Consider the following 26496-nt stretch of genomic DNA (forward strand, 5'->3'; position numbering starts at 1 on the left):
GGGGTCGCACAGAGTCGGACACAACTGAAATGACTTAGTAGCAGCAGCAGCAATGACATAGCAAAGCGGGGAGATCAGAAGATGCAAAAAGGGGAAGATTGTTGTGGCCATGCCCCTAAGTGGGAAAGGAATAGGAGATTCAGGGTACAAATGGGAGGGTTGACTTAGTAAGCGGGGAAGCCAGGTAATGGCACAGCTGCAGGTAATGGGTGAGTATGTCGGAGAGATTTGTGGACGTTCTTCTTTTGTTTCAGTTTTCTCAGTAAAATCAGAAGCAACAGAGTTCCAAAATTTGATTGGAAAATGCTCTGATGAGTAATAAAAATCATCTGTCGATCATACAGACATTCAACAAAATGAAGTTGCGTGAATCAGACTGAGTTACAAAAATCTGTCCTGCTTGGGAAGCCAAGAAGCAGAGTGATTAACATTAGCCCATCTTATTTTTAAAAGACCACTTTTTTTTTTTTTTTTAACTACAGGATACAGCAGGTCATTTATCTGCAGTCAGTGGCCTAAAGGGTGACTTTTTCACTCCCTCAGGAGCCCGAGCTATGCCAGTACATGGTTTATGGTAGAAATATAGAAATCAGTGAAACAGAAGCTTTATCAGGACAGGAATTTATTTTGTTCACACTCGAATCTCTATTACACAGAAGTGTACTGGCAAATAATAGGTGCTCAGTAAACAATTACTGAATGAATTATTGATGGCAAACCAAGGGCAACCAAAGCATTTTTCACTTTAAAGGATGGTTACCAATTATTTTAAGTGATCTGTTGCTACATTCTCAATTTTTCATCTTTCAAGCGAGAGTGTCCATATGGCTGCATTGCTGCCTTTTTTTTTCCTCCAAACACTTTATTCTCGAAAACTGACTGCAGAATATTGCTTATAGCTCTGTTTTTATGGGATAATTTCAGAGGCTTTTACTCCATAAATTCACTTTGCAGTTGAAAAGCTGGCAGAATCTCTGTGCGGAATGAAAATCTGCTCTCTGATCTTATCTGGTCCAATCTCATTATTAAATGGTTATGGAGATCATAGAGTTTAATGGGTAAAATGCCGGGCACCATCTGTTGGCATGTTGGACACCTACACCGAGAAACCAGATATGGTTGTGGAATTTCAAAACGAGGTCCTCTGATATTTAGGTTATGCCAACTTGCTACCATATGGCAGGCATAGTAAGAAAGACTCAGAAGCTAAGTGGAAGTGTTATGCTTTATATTCCAGGTCTAGGTGCCTGTTTATGGTTGTCTTTTGTTTGATTTTCTTGATAAACTGTAGGACCTCTAAGTAAGCTCATTGTTCTTTATTTCTCTTTGCTCGACAAGATGCGCATCTCAACATAAATCAGTACGCTGCATATTGATCGCTATCTTGACACAAAATAGCTGTGCAAGCACTTTTTACAGTCTCTCCCAGGAGCCTCCGAGGAAAGGTGCATTGCAGAATGGGGTAAACTAATGAAGCAAGGTGAAGAGATGATTTTACCGCAGTAGAACTAGAGGATGTATTTTAGTTGCAGCTTGCCTTATCAGCAGGAATTATCAGTGAACCCCAGTGATTGGTAAGGTGTAAAATAACTGTCTTGAGGTATTGGACATGGTGCTCTTTAAGAGGAATCAGCTTCCCTACTGGAAACAAACCAAACCTGGCAGGGGTCTCCCCTCCCCTTGGGCCCTCAGGCCCATAATCCAACTCCATTGAATCAAGATGTGCGCTACTCCCATAGGAAATTTCAGTCCCAAAGACCACAGAAGGAAACCATACTCTCTTGTTCCTTTTTAGCAAGGACAGTTGATTTTCCAAATAATGCTATATTCTAACTCTTAGGTTTATTTGTTTTTCATTGAAGACTGATGGGGAACAAACTAGAGAAGGTCAGAATTTCACATGAAATAGTCCCAATTGCAAATCCAGTACAGCCTTCTGACTCTGCCGACAGGTTGTTGATGGTTGTTCTTTCCTTCCCTCCTCCAGAGGAAAGCTTGGGTCATGTTCATGGGGATGAGCAAAGGGTGACGGGGTCTGGGGTTGATAGGCCCTCCCTGGGTCTGTCTTCTTTACCAACTCACTTCAGGCAAAAGGCTAGACTTAGCTCCATGGGCAGGTCATAGGTTATTTTCTTTCATGCTCTATAAACTAATTCTTCCTGGTTTTTTTTGTTTTTGTTTTTTTTTTTTTTGGTTCCAAAACCTTTATGATCTTAGAAATAAGAACTAAGGAATGATGCAGTAAAAGCTGTGGAAACAAAACTGTTCAATCACAATATGATTAAATAGGAAGGCATTAAGGAGGGATCAAAGTGAGTTCAAACCGGGGATAGATACCACTGGACTATTCTGGAAATGTCATATTAGAAGCAAGGCAAGTGTCTACTACTTGGGACCAAAATTCTACCAGATACAATGAACAAAGCTTTGGAGAGAATTTTACTGGCCTATGTACCTTTTGGACTACACAGCTTCCCTCAAGGCAAACTACAGCCACCAGACTTTTCAGTTTAAGGAATTCTGAGTGCATATAAGGAACACCATTTGCATATTCAGTTCAGTCGCTCAATCATGTCCGACTCTTTGCAACCCCATGAACTGCAGCACACCAGTCCTCCCTGTCCATCACCAACTCCCAGAGTTCACTCAAACTCACGTCCATTGAGTCAGTGATGCCATCCAGCCATCTCATCCTCTGTCGTCCCCTTATCCTCCTGCCCCCAATCCCTCCCAGCATCAGAGTCTTGTCCAATGAGTCAACTCTTCCCATGAGGTGGCCAAAGTACTGGAGTTTCAGCTTTAGCATCAGTCCTTCCAAAGAACACCCAGGACTGATCTCCTTTAGAATGGACTGGTTGGATCTCCTTGCAGTCCAAGGGACTCTCAAGAGTCTTCTCCAACACCACAGTTCAAAAGCATCGATTCTTCGGTGCTCAGCTTTCTTCACAGTCCAACTCTCACATCCATACATGACCAATGGAAAAACCATAGCCTTGACTAGACGGACCTTTGTTGGCAAAGTAATGTCTCTGCTTTTGAATATGCTATCTAGGCCGGTCATAATTTTCCTTCCAAGGAGTAAGCGTCTTTTAATTTCATGGCTGCAATCACCATCTGCAGTGATTTTGGAGCGCCCAAAAATAAAGTCTGACACTGTTTCCCCATCTATTTCCCATGAAGTGATGGGACCAGATGCCATGATCTTAGTTTTCTGAATGTTGAGCTTTAAGCTAACTTTTTCACTCTCCTCTTTTACTTTCATCAAGAGGCTTTTTAGTTCCTCTTCACTTTCTGCCATAGGGTGGTGTCATCTGCATATCTGAGGTTATTGATATTTCTCCTGGCATTCTTGATTCCAGCTTGTGCTTCTTCCAGCCCAGCATTTCTCATGACGTACTCTAAAACCACAATCTGCAGTTTCTAAAATGCATGTGTCTTAGCCTTCTGAATAGCAAGCTTCTGGGTTTTCTTCCTTTTCATAAGGAGTGATAATGGCCTTTCTTTCAAGTTATCCAAAGGTTCCTCAGCCATAACAACTCCTGGACTTCTGCACTCATAGGATGGCAACACCACCTCTAAAGCACAGAAGAACTTCAGGCTTTGCCTCTGAAGAGGTGCCACAATATCTTCATTTTCCCTTTTTTCTTCAGGGTCAGAAAGATCCTGAAGCTTGATGATCCTTTTTGACCATCCATTGAAACCAAAGTAGTAATTTGCCAATTCTTGGCATCTGGAGCTGTTTAGGGCAAGGGCGTTGTGTTGAACCACCTTATGTTGGGTGCCAGGACAAAATCTTCACTGGAGATTTCTGGAAAAGCTGCTTCTGGTTGCATGCCTTTTGGGCTCTGTGAGCATCCCTTGCTGAATAAAACTTGATGACGGCATAAAATCCAGGACTGGCCACTGCTGCGTTTGGGAAGACTCAGACCGAATACAGAAGGCCAAACTGGGAGAAGACTGTGAACAGAGAATGAAGGCCTCGGCCGTTGGTCCAGAGCTCAGTTCCCACACAAGCAAGGTTTTGTCACTCCCTGTGGGAACCGCAAAAGTTACCAACTCTGCCATCCTACCATCACCACCTCTTCCTGTTTGATATTGAAATTACCCTAACATAGACACAGTGGTGAAATCTCAAGTTTCTCTGGTATGTCTAGATCTTTGTCAAGATCTTTACTGGGTTGTATGTGATTTTAAAAGACTAAAAAATCCCATTGGCATATGGGGGTATATGGGGGTATCTCTTTATTTCAGTTCTGAGTTTCACCTTTCCTTCAAGCTGTTTTTAGACTATCAAAGGATTGTTTCTGTTTTGTATCCACTTTCTGACAAAGAAAAAAACAACATTAGGTGATCATTATTTAAAGCAAGAAGAAGGAAGAGGAAGAAGGGGAGGAGAAGAGGCAGAAGAAGCCAAATAAAAGAAATGACTCTAGAATTTTTTTCCTTTTTTCTTTGCAGCTAAATTTATGAATCAGTGAAGTTTTCTGAGTATTGATAATTTTTTAATGCCACCATTTATTTTGCAACCGTGCTTAGTTTTGTCCCAAATCCTCAGTTTTATCAGCGTGCACTGTGCTAAATGCATGACAGACCCTTGCTTGCCTCTTGGGGTACAAAGATAAATGAGACACAACCCTTGCCTTCAGATAATTTACAATTTACCATCACGTGGCCCGCCGGTTGCTCCAGTTGTGAGGGGGCCAATTGAGTACAGTGGCTGCAGTGTTTTGAGGTGAGCATTCCTTTCTTTTCTTTTTTCTCTTTTGGCCACACCATGTGGCTTGTGGGATCTTAGTTCCCTGACCAGAAATTGAACCCAGGTCCTCAGCAGTGAAAACACAGAGTCCTAACCACTAGACTGCCAGGGAATTATCTTTTTTTCTTTTTTTCATTTCTGTTTTTAGAGGTTGCAGTGGAAGCCTGAGGCATGGATTCCAAGCTCTAGTTTTACTTATTTGTGATACCATTGCCCTCTCCCCTCACAGTTTCCCCTGAACTTGTACTTTTTCTAGGAGGACTCTAGAAAGGTGGTCTTTCTCTGCCTGAAATGAACACATTTGGGTCAAGACCTCTTCCAAAGAGCCTAGTCTGAAATAAAACCAGAAAAACAAAAAATAAAAATCTGGTTTTCTAGTTCCAGAATAATCTGGACCTCCAGTATAATCTTTAGTGCTTGCCAAAGGGAAATTATTGTTCAGTCACTAATTCGTGTTCAACTCTTTGCAGCCCCATGGGACTGCAGCATACCAGGCTTCCCTGTCCTTTACCATCTCCTGGAGCTTGCTCAAGATGCATTGAGTCAGTGATGTTATCCAACCATCTCATCGTCTATTCACCCCCAGTAAGTTAGTTGTCACCTAATAACATTTGGAGAAGGCAATGGCACCCCACTCCAGTACTCTTGCCTGGAAAATCCCATGGACGGAGGAGCCTGGTAGGCTGCAGTCCATGCTAAGGGTCAGACAAGACTGAGCGACTTCACTTTCACTTTTCACTTTCATGCATTGGAGAAGGCAATGGCACCCCACTCCAGTACTCTTGCCTGGAAAATCCCATGGATGGAGGAGCCTGGTGGGCTGCAGTCCATGGGGTCACTAAGAGTCAGACATGACTGAGCGACTTCACTTTCACTTTTCACTTTCATGCATTGGAGAAGGAAATGGCAACCCACTCCAGTGTTCTTGCCTTGAGAATCCCAGGGACTGGGGAGCCTGGTGGGCTACCGTCTATGGGGTCACACAGAGTCGGACACGACTGAAGTGACTTAGCAGCAGCAATAACATTCTTGCCCAAACTAAGAGCCTAGCTGCACCATTCTGTGCCTGGACTCCTGATCTGCGTAAGCTGGGAGATAATAAATGGATGTTTTTGTAAGCCTTGACATTTGTGGAAATGTGTTATATTGCAGTAGAAAACTAATCCACCCATGATAGCAACATGAAATAAAGAGCTATCCAAAAATACTGGAATATCAATAGCTAGGTTTTAAGTATTTTCAAAGAATCACCACAGAACATTTAAGCCCATGATTTCCCTCTTCTTGGAAATGCTTTGGAATTTTCTTTTTCTCTTTGTTTCTATAGTTCAAAAAAGGCCTCCTCTACAGAAGGACACATCCATGTGTTTAGGGATTTATGCATCCAGTATGTATTATATATCAACTGTGTATGTGCCTGGCACTCAGTTGGGCATTTGGAGGTGAAATCTGACTGAAGCATGGCCATTGCACACCAGGAGCTCACATAGACATGAAAGCAGATCATTGCGTATAGTTTGGATGCTCAAGTTTGAAGATTATAGCTGATGACGCAGTGCACAGGAAGCAGTAGCATTTGCCTCAGTGATCTGCCATGGGCAGGAGCCTGGCTCTCGGCCCAGTGGACTCATAACCCTGATTGTAATGGCCCATTGCAAAGGGATTGTCTCTTGGAGGTGGACTTACGTTGCCCAAGCTCATTATGACTGCTCTCTATTAATACAAATCCAATTAGAGCCCATTAAAATACAATGAGAGCTACATCTCTAAAATCGAAAGGAAAGCCCAAATCAAAAAATCAGTGCCTTATTATCCCCCAGTAGACAAGTACTTAGAAAACCAAATTATCATAATCAGGGTGACAATATATCAATTTAAAATGAGGAATTAAACTGTCAAGTTGACTGGTCTGACGTGGCCTCTGTCAGATGATAGCATCACCATGGATTCAAGAAGGGATGCTTTGAGAAAACGCTTGACAAACTCTTACCGCAGCCGGGAGGACCTTACGGAGCAAAGAGAAACACTTGCTCAGCCAAGATTTCTCTACCCTTGAGAGCCCTTGGACAGGCCTGGTCAACTCCATCTCATTGCAATACTTTAGCCTCTCTGTGCTGTACCTGACCACCTGTTCACACTGTATCTTCATAACAGGGTACAATATAGACTGTTAAGTTTCATCTTAGTTACAGTCACTTTCAGTTCTTCCCAAATTGTTTTGTTTTGAATTGGGGATTTTCCTGTACTTTTTACTCCCACATGACAGACAGTCCTCTGGCTTTGTGTTCACAGAGAACTAATCAATACAAGTGCTGTAGTAGAGAGGTACAGAGGGTTCTATAGAAACTTGGGACAAAAAGCAGCTAACATTTACTGAATTCCTGCTAAGGACCAAATACTGTGGCAAGCATTCTACATGCATCACTCATGTGATCCGTGATAACCCCATCGTGTAGTAATTGGGGATTAAGGAACTTACTCATAGTTATAGAGCAAGAAGTAGGGCCAGGGTTTAAGCTTAGGGCATCTGAGCCCAGAGCTTATGTTCTTAACTGTGACCCTTTAGTCTTTTAGTCCTCATATCCACTCTGAATGATGCAGAGGTATATCTGACTGGGCTCAGTTGCAGAAAACAGAGGCCAGTCTATTAGAGAAAGAGGCTTTTAATGGGGAACAATATGCCAGCAAATTTGGAAAACTCAGCAGTAGCCACAGGACTGGAAAAGGTCAGTTTTCATTCCAATCCCAAAGAAAGGCAATGCCAAAGAATGCTCAAACTACCGCACAATTGCACTCATCTCACACGCTAGTAAAGTCATGCTCAAAATTCTCCAAGCCAGGCTTCAGCAACATGTGAACCGTGAACTTCCTGATGTTCAAGCTGGTTTTAGAAAAGGCAGAGGAACCAGAGATCAAATTGCCAACATCCGCTGGATCATGGAAAAAGCAAGAGAGTTCCAGAAAAGCATCTATTTCTGCTTTGACTATGCCAAAGCCTTTGACTGTGTGGATCACAATCAACTGTGGAAAATTCTGAAAGAGATGGGAATACCAGGCCACCTGACCTGCCTCTTGAGAAACCTATATGCAGGTCAGGAAGCAACAGTTAGAGCTGGACATGTAACAACAGACTGGTTCCAAATAGGAAAAGGAGTACATCAAGGCTGTATGTTGTCACCCTGCTTATTTAACTTATATGCAGAGTACATCATGAGAAACGCTGGACTGGAAGAAGCACAAGCTGGAGTCAAGATTGCCGGGAGAAATATCAATAACCTCAGATATGCAGATGACACCACACTTATGGCAGAAAGTGAAGAGGAACTAAAAAGCCTCTTGATGAAAGTGAAAGTGTAGAGTGAAAATGTTGGCTTAAAGTTCAACATTCAGAAAACAAAGATCATGGCATCTGGTCCCATCACTTCATGGAAAATAGATGGGGAAACAGTGGAAACAGTGTCAGACTTTATTTTTCTGGGCTCCAAAATCACTACAGATGGTGACTGCAGCCATGAAATTAAAAGACGCTTACTCTTTGGAAGGAAAGTTATGACCAACCTAGATAGCATATTCAAAAGTAGAGACATTACTTTGCCAACAAAGGTCCGTCTAGTCAAGGCTATGGTTTTTCCTGTGGTCATGTATGGATGTGAGAGTTGGACTGTGAAGAAATCTGAACGCCAAAGAATTAATGCTTTTGAACTGTGGTGTTGGAGAAGACTCTTGAGAGTCCCTTGGACTGCAAGGAGATCCAACCAGTCCATTCTGAAGGAGATCAGCCCTGGGATTTCTTTGGAAGGAATGATGCTAAAGCTGAAACTCCAGTACTTTGGCCACCTCATGCGAAGAGTTGACTCATTGGGAAAGACTCTGATGCTGGGAGGGATTGGGGGCAGGAGGAGAAGGGGACAACAGAGGATGAGATGGCTGGATGGCATCACTGACTGGATGGACGTGAGTCTGAGTGAAGTCCGGGAGTTGGTGATGGACAGGGAGGCCTGGCGTGCTGCGATTCATGGGGTTGCAAAGAGTCGCACACGACTGAGCAACTGATCTGATCTGATCTGGGTGCTTACAGAAATCACTGGGAGGGTGGGAGGAGCAGGCTGTGTCTCTAGGAATGACTCCCGGAACCCCTCAGTAAGACTGGTCTGCCCAGAGAGCTGCTGTATCTGCCACAGTCAGGAAGGTGAGCAATCAGGAAGCCACCATGGGAACTTGTGCATTATGCACCAAGTCACTAGTGCCTCACCTTTTATTCAGTAGTTATGATCCTAGTCATTAAAAACCACATGTTAATTAAAAAAATTCTCCCCATGATTTCCAGGAGAAAGAGAAGAAGTAGCAATGATATAGCCTCTCACTTTCACCTTCTCAGTGTTGTGTGAGTCTCTGCTCAGCTAAACCCAAATAGCACCCTGTACCCTAGCTGCAAGGGAGGCTGGAAATGTTTCTGACCTCTGCAGCTCAGGAAGGTATACTAGATGGAACCAATGGGACAGATGCTGAATGCCAGTCCCTGTGTCAGTGAGGAGTCCCAGGCTCAGAGGGGGATGTGCCTCAAGTCACATGATGAGAGAGGTGGCTAGCCAGGCTCTCACTGAATTTGTGGCACTCTAAACTCTGTGTTCACTGTCCTCTCCACTGCCTAACTCAGCCTGGTAAGGTAACAAGTGCTTATGAGGGCTTCTTCTTGGAGAACCTGGATTTTGAAGGAAGGGTGGACTGTGGTTCTGGGAAGGTAGGCAGTGGGGCAGGGTCCTTGGAGGCATGTGAATCCTTCCTCCTAATCTTCCACTTTGACCCCTTTTTCAGAATCTCAGAGGAATCAGTGCTGTGGCTTACTGTGGTGAAAGCTAAGTAGTGAGCCTTCTCATCTCTAATGTAGCTTAAATTGTCAATATTGTGGAAAGGGTTGGGGGCTCCAGTTTTTCCTTTATTTTTCTTAAGACATTTTTCTTGCATGCATGTTCAAATATACAATGTAATCAATCATTTACATAAATACTGCTTGGTTCTCTCAAAGAAGCTTGGAAGTTGAAGTAAGCGAGAGATACCGGCAGCTGCCAATTGCTAGAATCAGAAGGGACTCTTGAGGGCATCCCCTGCTCCAGTAGTGACAATGAATGTAGGAAGAGATTCACTCTTCCCATCAAATCGACCTTCAGATGCCACCGGATGCCAGTCTGGTCCTCAGCTTTGTCTTCTCACTAGTACATACCTTTGATAGGATAGTAGTTTTGAAGAAGTAACTTATTCTAGAGAGGTGGTGACTGAGTAGGCAGATACTCTGCTTGATGGACAAAATGGGGAAATACTAAAGTTAGGAAGTACTAAAGGAAACTGAAACTTGGAGGTTCAGATTCCACTGTTTACAGTAATGTAATTTAATTAACTCCTTAAAAAACAGAAATGGAAACAGTATCATAGGAAGCTGGTTGCTTACAAATAGATTGTGCCAGTATAAATGAAAAGTGCTCCATCGTATAGGAAGTGGACACACTATTTGGGGATGCTAAGAGTTTAGGGTCATTAATATTTTCCATGTTCTTAGCTCTGTTCTTAGCACTTAGAACTCTCCAGAATAAAGCTGTATCAATTCTTAAAAGCTTTATTGATTGCCAACACAAAAAATATTCAGGGTTTTTAAAATTCTGGGACTTGGGAATCTTGAGAAATTAGGTGAGCTGTCCTTGGGGAGCATCAGTTGAGTGAGAGTGGTTAGATGAGGTTGATTCAGCTGTGTGTTCCTGTCCTTGCTTCCTGCTGAGTCAGGGGAATCACTGGGGGTCTGAGGACATCAGAAGGTGCTTTTGTGTCTTCCCACAGGGCTCTTCTCCATCCAGCCAGAGTGTGCAAAGAAAAGGAGAGGATGAGATAGAAAGTGAATGTAGGTCTCAATGCCACTCCTGGCACCTGAGAGATTAGGGAAATCCTCCTTTGAAAGCTGAAATTTAAAAATTCTGGCGTTTCCATTTGTCTTCCACTTGACATGTGTCCTCATTTATTCTGCTAATACATGTAGAGAATTTTGAGCATAGTATAGCAGGTAAGAGCCTAGATACTGGCACCAGATTGCCTTGTTTCAAAATCTTTCTTAGCCACTTATTATCAGCATGAACCTGGGGAAGTCACTTAATTTCTCTGTTCCTCAGTTTCCTCAGTTGTAAAACAGTTATGATAACCATACTTACTTAGGATTGTTGTGAAGATTAAGTGAATAGATTACTCAAACATGCACACACACACACACACACCATCCTCCTCTAGAAGAATTAGCTACTATTGTTGATGTGGATTCTTCTTTCCCAAAATTGCATGAGGTAGGTATTCATTAAGGCTATTTTGCATATGAGGAAACAAGGCTCGGTGAGTTTAAGGAGCTTGCTCAAAATGACAGAGCTTATAAAGGGCTGGGGCTCAGCTGGTAAAGACTCTGCCTGCAATGCAGGGACCCAGGTTCAATTCCTAGGTTGGGAAAATCCCCTGCAGAAGGGATAGGCTACCCACTCCAGTATTCTTGGGCTTCCCTGGTGACTCACACTGTGAAGAATCAATCTGTCTGCAATGTGGGAGACCTGCATTCAATCCTTGGGTTGGGAAGATCCCCTAGAGTCAGACACGACTGAGTGATTAAGCACACAGTGCATAAGGGGTTAAGCCCAGATCCAGCTGCCTGGGATTGCATGGCCTGTGCTAAACAGCATCTTCAGTCACCATGATGATCATTCCGACAGATTTAACCCTTGAAGATACCACCATGTTCTTATTTCAGCCATAGGGAGTCCATGTCTTTCCTCATTGGGGTCAGGCTGTAACCCCTCAGTTCATGTGTTGGAATTGATCTCTTCTGCACTGTATAAACCCCACCATGGGCCCGTGTTTTATTCCTCCTAATACTTCTATAATAACTCACCTTTTTAGGTCTTTATATCTGAAAAACAAAACCCCCTGCCTTCTTGTCCTTATCCCAGATCAAGTCCTCGTTCTTTCTGCATCAAGTTTCTCTAGTTTCTGTTCTTTTCTTACTTCTTCCCTGGCAAGCCACTAACACTGATGTCACTAAATACCTGTCAGGCACTCGTCAAATAACATTTTTAAGGTCAAATGCTGCCTTTTGACAACTCTTCGACTACGTGGAAAGCAGTTACTGCGGTACACATTCTAATTTTGGCAAGAGGATGATTTCAGAGAAGCAGCTGGTGCACCAAGAGAAACAGGGCCAGTTCTGTCTTTGGAGAAGATTAGGCAGAATCACAGTGCATGTGCTCAGAAATGTCTAATTCAGCCAGAGCCTTCCTCTGTTGTCTGGTAAAGTTCACGCCCAGATTGGAAAGGAGCCATATCTGCCACCTTTTCCCACCCCTGACCTCAAGCCAGGCATGTGCTAAGGCAAGAACACAGTCCTCATCAGCAGTGCCTGGGAAGGAGGCAGTGCAGCATGTCCGGTGGCCCTGGTGCTGAACTCTTCTACTGGGGTCTCATGTTTCATGTGGGACTTGGGGGCATGGGCCACAGAACTTTAGAGCCCCAGCTGTCAGAGTCTGGCTGCCTTTTTCCCCCTCCAGAATTCTCTGGCTTCTCTCCTCTACCTCCAACATGGATTCAAGTTTCATAGGATGGAGAAAGTAGATCAGTGATTGTCAGAGCTGGCTGTACATTAGAATCACCCAGCTCCTCTGGGTCTGCCTACCTAAGATTCTGAGTCACTGATTCTTTGCTTGAGCATCAGTGTTTTTACAAAGTTTTTCAGGTGCTTCTACTTTCCAGCTGAGTTGAAACCACCAGCCATGGTGCTTTGGCCAGCCCTTCACATTTGGGTTCAGTTTCTTCTAGCAAATGAATATAATAAGAATACTGGGTTCTTAGGGTTCTTGTCAGGACTAAAGAGTTAAAATAGATGAAGGGTCTAGAAAACTGCCTAGCACGTAAGCTGTTATTAGCCACAATAATCAGTACTGCTATAATTATTATAGCCAGTGCTTATGGAGAGTCCCAGGGATTCGATAAAGGGAGCAAGTCTCTGCCCCCAGAGCTCACGAGCGATCCTCTGGGGAAGACGGACCTGCCACTGCCACACTCAGGGCAAAGGTGAGTCTCAGAGTGAAGGCAGGTCCATGTGCTGTGGGGGTACAGGGAGCAGCTAACTCTGCCCCACAGAAGGAAACAGCTTAACAGAAGCAGGTCTACTGCTTGAGCAGAGTCTGGAAAGACAGACTTGCCATACAAAACGCAGGGTAGATGGAGGACATTCCAGGTAAAAGAACAGTCTGTGAAAAGCCATCCTGACGTGAAGGAGCATCAGATGGCAGACAACTGGCCGGTAGCTGGGGCCCTTCTGTTGTTGGGGAGAAGTGCTGGTCAGGAGGCTGGAAATGAAAACCACTGCCAAACCTTGGAGGACCTGTATGCCTGCCCTGAGGCAAGTTGGATTTTATTCCCTAGGCATGAAAAGCCATTTAGGTTTTTAAGAAATGAAGCTGCTGCTGCTGTTTAGTCGCTAAGTCATGTCTGACTCTTGGGACCCCATGGACTATAGTGCATCAGGCTCCTCTGTCCATGGAATACATTATTAGAGTTGCTATTTCCTCCTCCAAGGGGTCTTCCCGACCCAGGAATCAAACCCACACCTCCTGCATTGGCAGGTGGAGTCTTTACTACTGAGCCTCCAGGGAAGCCCTAAGAAATGGAGAAACATCCTCAACGTTGTGTTTTTGAGAGTGTTAGTCACTCAGTCATGTCTGACTCTCTGCGACCCCATGGACTGTAGCCTGCCAGGCTCCTCTGTCCATGGGATTCTCCAGGCAAGAATACTGGAGTGGGTAGGCATTCCTTTCTCCAGGGGATCTTCCCAACCCAGGGATCAAACCTGGGTCTCCCGATTGCAGGCAGATTCTTTACCATCTGAGCCACCAGGTCATTTTTGAGAAGAGAAAAAAAGAGGAAATGGCTGGCAGGGGAAGAGGGTGTCATTAAGACTTTTCTGCTGATGTGGAGGTGAGGAGTGATGACAGCTTGAACTAAGGGACAGGTGGGAGGTGGTGTGACTGGAGAGACATCTCAGAGGCAACCTTGCAAGGCATTGGTATTTGACTCAGCGGGGTAAGAGAGGCTGGCAGCCTGTGGGTGTTGGAGCCTTTGTACGTTGGCTGTAGCTGAGGCAGGAGTTAATGGAGGACAAGTGGGTTTGGAGAAGAAGAGAATGAAGGAAGTGTTGAGCATGCAGTGTGTGAGAGCCTTTTGGGCTACCCAGGTGGAAGATGTTTAGAAAGAGGTATTCACTGGGCAGCTGAGAAGGAAAAGAGGGATTGTGCCCCCTCAGCCTTCCTAGTCTTCTCCGTAAATCTGCCCGTCTTCTGGACATCTGTGTAAACCTCCGATAACCAGCTTCAAAAGCTAGAAATCAGTCATATCAAAGTCTCCTTCCTTGAACCACCTTCCCGACACCAGCAATGGATCCTCCTTGTCTGGGAGGCATGGGTGACAGAGATTTGTCTTACTTGAGTTCCTAGAGGTTCTAGGAGCTGTATGTGTTGCCCCTCAAATAAGTATACTCTTCCACTATGCTTATTGGACAAAGGGTAATCCAAGATGGAAGAGTTTGGTTTCTGGTCCTTGTAGTAGAATGTGCTATTGTGCAACCCCAACTTAATATTATGAAAGAAAAATGTTACCAAGTCCCACATGTGGCCATATGAACGAGCCGCTCCTGCATGACCCTGAACCCCAAAGATCCTCACCTAATTAGGACCGCTAGATAAAATACTGGACGATGCATTGGTCCAATTTTAGGTAAACAGTGAATCATTTCTTAGTATAAGCATGTCCCCAATTACATGTGACAAGCTTATACTAAAAATGATTCTGCATTTATCCACAATACAAATTTAACTGAGCATCTTGGATTTCTGTTTGGTAAATCTGACTACCCTAAACCTGGTCTGCCTCAGATATTTCTTGTAATGAATAGAATCTCTTCTAATAAGAAATAATGGACTCCTTTTGCCTTTAGCCCAGGGAGATAAACCGAACTCACTTCCTGAGTACTATTGCTCTGGTTATTAGCCCACAAGGCAGTAACTCAGTTTAGTATTTTTAACCTCTGGTGGTATTTGGTTTTTCCTTTGAACACCTGTTTGTTTTTTTGTTTGTTTGTTTTTGTTTAAAGACCCAATCGAATATAAAATACAGTCAAAAAAAAGATCCTGATTGGTTGAATAGAATTCAGACAGGGACAGAGATCGAAAGAAATGTATGCTATTTCTCTATTTGCTTTAAACCAAATTAGTAAATACCTGTGTTTTGCTCAAGGGAATTCTGGGGATCTGGATTGTGTTCCTGTTTATTTTCCTTGTTGTTTATTTAACCTTTCTCACCTAAGTAACCTGAGCCGAGCGCAAGGAAGAGGGGTGAGCTGCCTGGGTGTCTGGAAGGCACACACCAGTCCTGCGGATTCCTGAGAATCTGAGGGGCTTATTGATAGCATCTGGAAATAACTCTGGAAGCTGCTGTGCCCATCAGACACGGCACATCCTGTACCGCAAGGTCTCAGGAGAGGGAGGTTGTACAATCTGGTGCCGCAGCCTGTTCCAGAGAGGAGCAGGTCCTTTTTTTTTTTTTTTTTTTGAAGTAAGTTCTTGTTTTGGTTTAGCACAAACACTTCCTTTTTCACTGTCTCCCTTTGAAATGAGGGAGGGCTGCTGTTATTCTCTGCTGCAGCTGAACTGTACCTTGGGCTTCTTCCTTCCTTTTACACCTAGAGGTGCTTCGTCCCTATGGCTAGCCAATGCCATTGGGAGACTGGGAAGATCTTTGAGCTGTGTTGGTAAAACGCAGAAAGGAACAACAAAAAAGAACTGGGCCTAGCTTACCTAAAGAGGCTGACCGGTATTGCTGAACAATTAGGTTAAATAAACAAGGCCGTAATTTTCACACCAACTAGCCACATCCGGCATCGGATCCTGCAAAATCCTTACTGCTCACCTGGGACTATAGGGAAGTTTAATCAAACATGCTCATAAAGGTGCCCTCAGCGGTTTTTTCTACCACTTACCCCACTACAGCAATGGAAGGCCAGTCTTAAAAATTCCTGTCTCCCTTCTGTGTTGTTTCAGAGGGAAGCAAATGATGGTTTGTTGTTTGGTTGAACATAAGGAAACCAGTGTCTCATGATAAAGAGGGAAATCTCCCTGCTTGTCTGTGAGGACTGGTGGGAGCCAGGGAGCCGAAACCTTGGATCTGCTCTCCTGCACAACATATTTATATCCGCTTCAGCTGAGCTTTGTGAGCCACTGTCCAATGCTAATGGCTCTGGGTATTTGTCTTTAGTAAATAATTCAGTAAATACCCTGGGAAGCACACATAACATTTGTTGTCGCAGATCTCTTTTGTGAACGTGCAGCTTTTGCAAGACCAGAAAATAGAGAAAACCATGCAGGCTCAGAGGTGGCGAAGCAGCCGAGTGTCAGCCCTGAGCACAGGCTCAGAAAGAAGACTTCCTGAGTTTGGCATCCGGCTGTGGCAGCACTCGCTAGCCCTGTGGTCTGCAGCAATTATTAACCTCTCTGTGCTTCAGTTTCCTCACCCGTGAAATGCACTGAGTTGTGGGGGTGAAATGGATTCATACAGAGCAGCTCCAATGGGTCCCTGGCACACAGATCACCTTTGTGCATGTGTGTCTGAACCATTGTAAGTGTGTTTAATCAGCCTATGATGCTATGCTCCTTTGCTCTCTCCTGGGGTCATGTGAAGTAGGTGGAAATTTGTGAGTCATGGAAGATGTTCCTAGGGGATGTTAATTGCCAGAGAAGGCAAGGAGAACTGCTTTGGCTAATCTCATGAAAGGCAGCATGGTGTGTTAGGTAATAATAAGCTGTTTGTGATTAACTGCTCGCAAGTGCCTATCACACACTGGACATAGGGCTAACACTTCACCAGAAAAATTACAACCTTTTAAATTTAACCTAGTTGTAAGTAGCATCATTGTCCCCATCTGACAGGTGGGGAAACTGAGGCTTAGAGAGGTCATGTGTGCCAGTTTAAGCTCCCTGAGTCATACAGCAAAGGAGCCCTGTGATAGCCTAGAGGGGTGGGAGATAGGAGGGAGGCTCAAGAGGAAGGGAACACATGTATACCTATGGCTGATTCATGTTGAGATATGGCAGAGACCAACACAATATTGTAAAGCAATTATCTTTCAATTAAAAATAAAGAAGTTAAAATACATTTTAAAAAAGAAAAAAGTTTATATGTACATGGATCAACTTGCAAAATGTAATATAGGGCAAAAAAAGCAAGTTGCATATATACTTTATGAAACCATTTATAGAAATGTTTTAAACATGCATATGTATATATGTATATACTGAGAGTGAGAGACAGGAAAGGTATAAAAAGTGCATGGGAATGATAAAAGGGGGTGAGGGGAAAAGAGGGGAACAGGAAAAATGTTTTATTACTTTCAAATCATTGTCAATATGGCAAAATGTTGGAATCTGAATGTCAGGCAGTAGATTCACAGGTGATCATTATATTTGCTATACCTCTTTGAATGTTTAAAATATTTCACAATTTTAGATAGAGGTTACATCAGTTATCTGAAGAGTGCCAGTGTGGTACCAATGCACAACAGACACTCCACAAACAGGATTGTTCTTGTCAGAAGGCTTCGTTCCCCTAACACTGCTCTGAAATAGAACTTTGTTTCATTGTTTGATTTATATTCTGAAGTGAAGATCCAGTAGTATAGGAACTCTTACAAGACCCCCCAAAGGAACTCAGAACACCTTTGCAAATGTTCTTGCTAACCAACGAGATAAACAAATGTAGCTAAAAATGAATATCTTTAAGAGCCTAAAAAAAGGCTTTTGTCAGAAATAGCACTTTGCTTGACCTCCGCATGAGTCTTCTTCAGGCTTTTGGGCCTTCGCTTTTTAGTTCTGTACGTGAGTTAAGGAAGTAAAGAAGGGAATACTGGATTTTAGAGGAATGCCAGAATCAGGGGAAAATAATTCTCTGGGTCCATAAAAAAATTAAGAGTTTCCCATCGTGTGCCTTTGGGTATATTTTTCTAATTTTTGGTTTATTGCGGGAGCCATAACACACTGGGCTGTTATGGTATTGGAGAGTATTTTTATTATTGGGTTTTATTATGGGTAGTCAGAGTGAACCCATACTCACTCTCTGCAGTTGACATTGCCTCCGGCACCCCTAAGAGCATAGGGATACTGACTATTTTCATATCAGAATTAACAATGCCGCCTGTCATGGCTGCTCGAAAAAATCAGCAAAGCTGATTTTTCATTTACATTTTGCATCTCCTTTCAGAGTTACTTAAAACTTTGAACAATAAATAAAGAAAATAATACTTGAGACTTCTCATTTATGGTTTCCTCCAAAAGTTGGTATAGGCTCTGAAGACAAGGGCGCTGTTTCTCTCCTGATGATATCATGTGATGGACAAGAGCACCGTACCTGTGCCCCTGTGTGCCCTTGCACTTAAAGGAAAGAAAATGTACAGTAACAGATGATGGAATTCTTGGTGATTTTTTCATTTCTTCTATGGTAGTTTCTATGCTTACCAGCTTTTCTGCAGCTAATATTGTTGACTCTTGCAAGTCAGAAAAAAAAATGCTATTTCTGAAACAGTAAAAAGAGAAGAAGCTGTGATTTATGTCAGGAAACCAGATTAATAGTCTTAACTCTGACGCTGTACTTACTGCGATTTTAAGAAAATCACTTAACCTCTTATTGCTGGTTTTCACTTTTATAAGATGGCCAGATGAAGATCATAAGCTTCTTTGGCTTGCTCTGCCTAATGTGTAGGACTCTTATGTGCAGCAAGTGTGAAAACCCTTTAATTTAAAAGTGCTCCATCAGGGCTTCACTGATGGCTCAGTGGTAAAGAATTTGCCTGCCAATGCAGAAGACACAGGTTCAATCCCTTATCCAGGAAGATCTCATATGCTGTAGAGCAACTAAGCCCATGTGCCACAACTACTGAGCCTGGGCTCTAGAGCCCAGGAGCGACTAGAGAGTACCCCCCGCTGGCCACAACGAGAGGAAAGCCTACACAGCAACGAAGACCTAGCACAGTGAAAAATAGATTAAAAAAATTTTTAAGTGCTCCATCAATGCAGAAATGTTCACTGACATGTAGGAGAGGGAATGAAGTTGTAGGGCAAGATACAAACAGATTAATTTCCCTCACACAGAATTCTTCCTCCTCCATGAACTCAAGGGCAGATATATTTTAGGGCTGCTGCTGCTAAGTTGCTTCAGTCGTGTCCCACTCTGTGCGACCCCATAGACGGCAGCCCACCAGGCTCCCCCGTCCCTGGGATTCTCCAGGCAAGAACACTGGAGTGGGTTGCCATTTCCTTCTCCATTGCAGGAAAGTGAAAAGTGAAAGTGAAGTCGCTCAGTCATGTCCGACTCTGTGCGACCCTATGGACTGCAGCCTACCAGGCTCCTCTGTCCATAGGATTCTCCAGGCAAGAGTACTGGAGTGGGGTGCCATTGCCTTCTCCATATTTTAGGGCAGTGGTTCTCAAACCTACAGGCATCAGATTCACCGGGAGGGCTTATTAACACAAAATTGCTGGATTCACTCTCAGAGTTTCTGACTTAGTAGGTCTTGGGAGGAACATGAGATTCTGCATGTCTAGAAGGTTCCCAGGTGATACTGATATTACTTCTGCCAGAAGCACTTTGAGAACCCCTGTTTTAAGGATGCACAAAGATATATACATCACACAGGTGTACCAGTATTTGGTGACCAGAAGCTTCCTGGTGACCTTCAGGAGTACACTTCAAGCAGAGTGCAAAATATACAGAAGTTGATTAGAGAAGTCATGCGTGTGGAAAAGAAATCAACAATTATAGACTAGATGTTTGGGAAGTTCCAAGAGTGGAATAACATTCAAACAGGAAGCAGAGTTGAATGAATGTTTGAAGGAGAAATTATGGTTGGGGCCCACAGGGTACTTGGTTGACTCACTCAACCCATCTTTTGAATTAGTGGCCACCATTTAAAAGTTACCAGATTGCATATGGAAATCTAGATTCCTGTCTGCTTTTGAAAAGTCAGAGCATGTGTTTTCACATGGCAGTAGTCAGTTGGACCAAGTGATAGCTGCTCCTTCTGGCTGAGGCATATGCTTTGGGGTGAATCAGTCCCCATCTAGTCCTTCCCTCTTTTAAATGACCACCAGATCTCTATGAGCAGATGAGTTTGCAAAGTGCAACAAGAGGAACCCACACACTTCTAGTCTAAGGACAGAGATGAACAGGAGATGCTGGTGAGTTGTGATCATGTGAGTAAGGTCTTTCCAGAGGAAGGAGATGGACCCAACGACACAAGTGGGAAGGTTGATTTGAGGAAGGAATGGAAACAGTTGTCCCCGAATATGGTAAGAAAGAAGGGAAATCAGATGGAAGTAAATAAAGTGGTATTTGAGCCCTGGGTCAGAAAGATTTGCTGGAGAAGGGAATGGCATGGGTCAGAAAGATTTGCTGGAGAAGGGAATGGCAACCCACTCCAGTATTCTTGCCTGGAGAATTCGACAGACAGAGGAGCCTGAGAGGCCACAGTCCATGAGAACGCAAAGAGTTGGACATGACTAAGAGACTAACACTTGAAGATAGTGGTCTTGATCTTCTCAGGAGTAGAGATCTTCTCACTAACGTAAACTAGACCTTCTTCTTGAGGGAGGAGGGCTTTGTCCTTGGGAAAAGAAGAAACGGTTTGGCAGGACTGTTGTGCAACATGCCAGGTAATTGGCATGAGGGAGGAAAACATGGCAGGGAGCTCTCTGAACCCCATTAGAAATGAAATATACTGTGGCTTCTTCCCCCTCCAGCAGCACTGTGCTGCGTGGGTGTTGAGGAAGTGATCCAGGACTGGGAATTAGGTAGGACTGAAGGGGCGGAGCTGTTTTCATTTTAAACCACTGAATCATCACATAAATACTGCCATACAGTTTAGGGATGGCTTAATGAAAAAGTTAGGAAGTATCCTCCTTACCTGCAACCCATCAAAACAAGGCATCAGTCCATTTATGCCGTTGTCCCCATGTGCCCAGTAGAACACTTTTAGAGCAAAAAGAACTGTGCCTAAACTTCCATGCTTTTGGAATTTGGAGAGGCAGTAGCATGCCTCAGGATAAACACAGCTCTACAATCCAAGCATAATTTTCCTGGTAGATATTTTAGAGGGGGTGGGGGGTGCAGTTAAATAATTTAGCTAGCAAGTAATTTTGAACATTTTTATATTAAGCAAACAAGAACAGGTTATGAAATGCAAAAATCTCTCTCTTTGTTGGATATTACACAAATTCAAAGAAATTGTGCTTCACAGTAACTGTCTTGGGCTCACACCTACACCCAGCCCACACCCATCCTGTCCTCAGCTTGGGGACAATGGCCAAGTCTGAGAAATGCCACTGAAGGAAAACACAGCACAGTAAATGATCATTTTTTTTAAAAATGTAGAAAATCAATGTCACCTGTATTTCAAATACAGTTTCCCTAAAAAGCAGCTGATTAAAATTCTGTATAATTGGTAAGGTGAATAAAAATCAGTGCATGATCAACTTCCCATGAACAGAAGTGGGAAATTGATTGACCCTGTGACACAACCTCAGCGGTAATTAATGCAACTGAGCTCTAACTGCTCCCTTAGCCCAACACTGATTTTGACTTTTCAGTTTTTACATGCTGTTGCTTTGAAAGAAAGATGTTAAGCACAGAATGCCTCCATTTTTCAAAATAGCAGGTTTTTTCCAGACTTATGAAAAATCCGAGACATTTAACATGTTTTTAAGGCTTTCACTGAAGCAGAAGCGTTCTTTGGTTTTAATTGGAAATCCCCACATCCTGCTGGGAATTCCGTCTGTTGATAAAGGCTCTCAGTGGTTTCCCTCCAACTGCAACAGGTGCTGCTGTCTCACTGCTAGAGGTACATTTGTGACCCATGGAGACCAACTGACTCAACGTCCTATGAAGAGACATTCCTGAGGACAGGTTTGTGTGTTGAGTGGGTAGGGAATAAGTTTGTCGATTCCTTTCATAGGTCACTTCTTGGTTTGCCTTGTCCCTGAAGGAGACACATTGTAATGCTAGCTAGAGCGCCTTTATGAAAAGAGGATCAGGCTGTGAATCAGAAAACCAGGCTCATATTCTTCTTTGGCCACTTTTATACACTTGAACTAAGAAAAAGTTCCACCCTCCCTGTACTTAAAAAAATCTAGGCAGTGTGTATGGAGGAGGGAGCACAGAGAAGGGTAGTAATAATAAGCTCCATTCCATATAGGTGATATGAGAATTCGAAGGAGAGAGGCATGTCACGCTAATGAAATTGCATTAGAGGAGGGGTCTTCTTATACATAAATGTCACATGTTATTAAATGGAATAGCTAAGATGACTGTGTTTAGGTTATGTCTCAGAAATTTATTCAGAGAAGATATAGTTACACAAAAACATTGATTTGTTTTTTTTTACCTTTGGATAATTAGTCCATCTTTCTACAGCACATTTTGACTAAATTCTCAATAGTTGGCTCTCTGTTTGGGCCAACACTCATTCCTATAATACACAACTTTCCTCTCATCTGCTTTTAAATTAAGCACCTACTATAATCACTACAGATGGTGACTGCAGCCATGAAATTAAAAGACGCTTACTCCTTGGAAGGAAAGTTATGACCAACCTAGATAGCATATTCAAAAGTAGAGACATTACTTTGCCAACAAAGGTTCGTCTAGTCAAGGCTATGGTTTTTCCTGTGGTCATGTATGGATGTGAGAGTTGGACTGTGAAGAAGGCTGAGCACCGAAGAATCGATGCTTTTGAACTGTGGTGTTGGAGAAGACTCTTGAGAGTCCCTTGGACTGCAAGGAGATCCAACCAGTCCATTCTGAAGGAGATCAGCCCTGGGTGTTCTTTGGAAGGACTGATGCTAAAGCTGAAACTCCAGTACTTTGGCCACCTCATGGAAAGAGTTGACTCATTGGGAAAGACTCTGATGCTGGGAGGGATTGGGGGCAGGAGGAGAAGGGGACGACAGAGGATGAGATGGCTGGGTGGCATCACTGACTTGATGGACGTGAGTCTCAGTGAACTCCGGGAGTTGGTGATGGACAGGGAGGCCTGGCGTGCTGCGATTCATGGGGTCGCAAAGAGTCGGACACAACTGAGTGACTGGTCTGATCTGATCTGATATAGCTTCTGTATCTTTATGACAAGGACACTTTGATGACAGTTGCTTTTGAGGGAGAATTTGGCTTTTCTGCCTCTGAATTTCAGTATTGTCATATCAATTTCAGTCACAATGGGAAGCTTTAAGAGGAGTAATGTAAACATGGGAGAGACAATGTGACTTAAAGCTCAGGTTTACTCTGTCAAAAGCTGTCCCATTTTATACTGTGTGAATAACTGTATTGTTCAGGCAAAGCTCGATTGTTTAATGTTCAGTAGTCATTTATAAGGAGAAGGCAATGGCACCCCACTCCAGTACTCTTGCCTGGAAAATCCCATGGATAGAGGAGCCTGGTGGGCTGCAGTCCATGGGGTCGCTAAGAGTAGGACACGACTGAGCGACTTCACTTTCACTTTTCACTTTCATGCATTGGAGAAAGAAATGGCAACCCACTCCAGTGTTCTTGCCTGAAGAATCCCAGGGATGGGGGAGCCTGGTGGGCTGCCATATATGGGGTTGCACAGTGTCAGACATGACTGAAGCGACTTAGCAGCAGCAGCAGTCATTTATAAACATTGAGATTGCCGAATACTCGAATAGTTGAAATTGTTGTTCTGCTTACTGAGAGTGAAAGTGGGAAGGAGAAGAGTTTATTGATTTTTTAAAAAACAAATGTATATGCTCCGTGAGAGAAAATAATCAATATTTTTATGTCAAGCATAGAGGCCACAGGAACAGAATATAACTCTTGAAAGTTGCATCAGTCAGGATTCAGGAGGAGGCAGAAATCTCACCTCCTCCTGGAACAGAGCAAGCTTGACAGAGCATGGTTAACCAGGCAGAAAGTTGTTAATTACCTGATGTGTAAGAGAACTTTAAGGTACCAGGGATTTGGAATTTCAGGAAGCAGCTGCCACTCCTAGGACTGGGGAAACAAAGGGAAAAGACTGGAATTATTAAAACTTAGAAACTCAGAAGAGTGTGTCCTGATGCTCCCATCTTTGAGCAGAGGGTAGTGAGGCTGGCCGTGTGAGGAAGGGCATGCTGGATTCAGTTGCTGGGATGGGAAGGGACTACCACCCCAGGGGGTGAAACTCAAAGGATCAAGAAACTGACAGGAAGTAGAAAGGAAGGAGCAAGTCCCTTCTTGCAGACTTCACATCTCCCTCGGTACCCCTTTTTTTGGGCAGAATAAGAAGGCCAGCTGGCAAACCAGAAGCAAATTTGCAGGGAGTTCCCTGGCAGTCCAGTGGTTAGGACTCAGTGCTTTTACTACTGTGGCCCTGGGTTCAGTCCCTGGTTGGGGATTGAACTAAGATCCTGCAAGCCTCGTGGAGTGCCCCCCTCCAAAATAGTATAGTTTGCTGAGCCCCATCCTCAGTTTCAGAGAGTTGGAATATAGAATGCCAGGTTTGAGCTGAAAGGTCAATAGCTTACTTAATCACTGACACAAAAGTTTTCGGGCAAGAAGGTGAGCTGATGGCAGTAGTGGAAACCAAATCTGTGAGCTCTTAGAGACGAAGAGGCAGCACTCTGGGTGCCAGGCAAGGCATACAAAATAGAGCATCATCTCATTGTCCTCAAATGACATGTAGTTTTATCAGTGTTTATTTACCTTCAGACAGAGCCGATGAAACTGTGATTCAGTCAGAGAGGGCAGTAAGCCATCAGGAGGCTGTTGTAGGCTTCTGTGAATGTCTTTTTTTAAAAAAAGTCTGGCCCTTTTTATAATGGAAAATTTCAAATGTACCTAAAGTTCAAAGAATAGTACAGTGAACTCCCATGTAGCCAACTCTCAACTATAACAATAATAATTGTTTGTCCACATGTTTTATTTATTTTACTGTACCCTCTCTCCATGCCCGTCTCTTCCCATTGAACTGTATAAATTCATTCATGATAATTCAGTATATTTACTTATAGCTTGACACATTCCCAAATTGAACATGCTCATGTAAGCCCCACTTAGATCAGAAAAAAAGAATACTGCAAACATTTGGGCCTTTTTATAGGAGAAGGCAATGGCACCCCACTCCAGTACTCTTGCCTGGAAAATCCCATGGACAGAGGAGCCTGGTGGACTGCAGTCCATGGGGTCGCTAAGAGTCGGACATGACTGAGCGACTTCACTTTCACTTTTCACTTTCCTGCATTGGAGAAGGAAATGGCAACCCACTCCAGTGTTCTTGCCTGGAGAATCCCGGGGACGGGGGAGCCTGGTGGGCTTCCGTCTATGGGGTCGCACAGAGTCAGACACGACTGATGCGACTTAGCAGCAGCATAGTACTCTCCCAGGTCCTCTCCCCGACCCTTTCCCCAATGAGTGACCTCTATCACCTGTTTTGAACTTTGTCTATGTGGACTCATAGAAAATGTACTTTTTTGAGTTTGGCTTCTTTTGCTCTGCCTTGTTGATGAGATTTATCCATGTTGCATTTTTGTCATAGTTCATTTATTTTCCTTACTGTGTAGTAATTTATTGTATGTATACCACAGTTTATTCATTCATTCTGCCATTCATATAAAAACGGAGTTGTTTCCAGCTTTTGGCTATTACAAATAATGTTGCTACGAATATGCTTGTACATGACTGTTGGTGGACTTTTGTATACATTTCTCTTGGGTATATATCCAGAAAGAAATTGTTGGATCTTGTAATATGCATCGGTCCAACTTTAATAAATAAATACCACTAACAATTTTTCCAAGTGGTGAGGCCAGTTTTCCTTTTACTAGTTCCAGTTGTTCTATATCCTTGGCAACGCTTGGCATTGTCTGAATTCTTCATTTAAACATTCTAATAGTTGTGTCATGGAGTTTCATTATCACTTTTAGTTCTGTTTTCTGGATCACATTTTCTGACGCTTAGTTGGCTATTTGGATATATTTTGTGAAGAGTCTTTTTAAGTCTTGTGCATGCTTTCATTGGGTTGTCTACTTTTTTTTTCTTTTTTAGTTTTTCTATTTCTATTGGCTTTCCTGATGACTCAGTGGTAAAGAATCTGCCTGCCAAAGCAGATGCAGGTTTGATCCCTGGGTCGGGAAGATCTCCTGGAGAAGGAAATGGCAACCCACTCCAGTATTCTTGCCCAGATTCTAACCCTATGGACAGAGGAGCCTCATGGTTAGTCTCCTTGCATGACTATGGTGCTATTTTCATCATAGTAAGGATTAACTCTAATGGTATACATTCATAAAATTTGTTCTTCAGAACTTTCTTGGTCATTCTTGGCCTTTTTTACTTGCATACAAATTTTAAATCAAGCTGAAACTCCAGTACTTTGGCCACCTCATGGGAAGAGTTGACTCATTGGAAAAGAGTCTGATGCTGGGAGGGATTGGGGGCAGGAGGAGAAGGGGACGGCAGAGGATGAGATGGCTGGATGGCATCACTGACTCAATGGACGTGAGTCTGAGTGAACTCCAGGAGTTGGTGATGGACAGGGAGGCCTGGCGTGCTGCGGTTCGTGGGGTCGCAAAGAGTCGGACACGACTGAGTGACTGAACTGAACTGAACTGAATTATAATTTATAAACTACCTGA

The 26496-nt window shown here is 43.4% G+C and overlaps 1 protein-coding gene and 1 pseudogene across 4 annotated transcripts in view; one reads left to right on the forward strand and one right to left on the reverse strand.

Annotated features, from left to right (window-relative positions):
• Positions 1 to 26496, forward strand: part of SLC24A2 (solute carrier family 24 member 2) — a 288084-nt gene that overhangs the window by 22264 nt on the left and 239324 nt on the right. The gene's annotated exons all lie outside the window — the stretch shown is intronic.
• LOC102398164 lies at positions 3406 to 4065 on the reverse strand (annotated as a pseudogene).

This window comes from Bubalus bubalis, chromosome 3, assembly GCF_019923935.1.
Source record: "Bubalus bubalis isolate 160015118507 breed Murrah chromosome 3, NDDB_SH_1, whole genome shotgun sequence".
Taxonomy (NCBI): domain Eukaryota; kingdom Metazoa; phylum Chordata; class Mammalia; order Artiodactyla; family Bovidae; genus Bubalus; species Bubalus bubalis.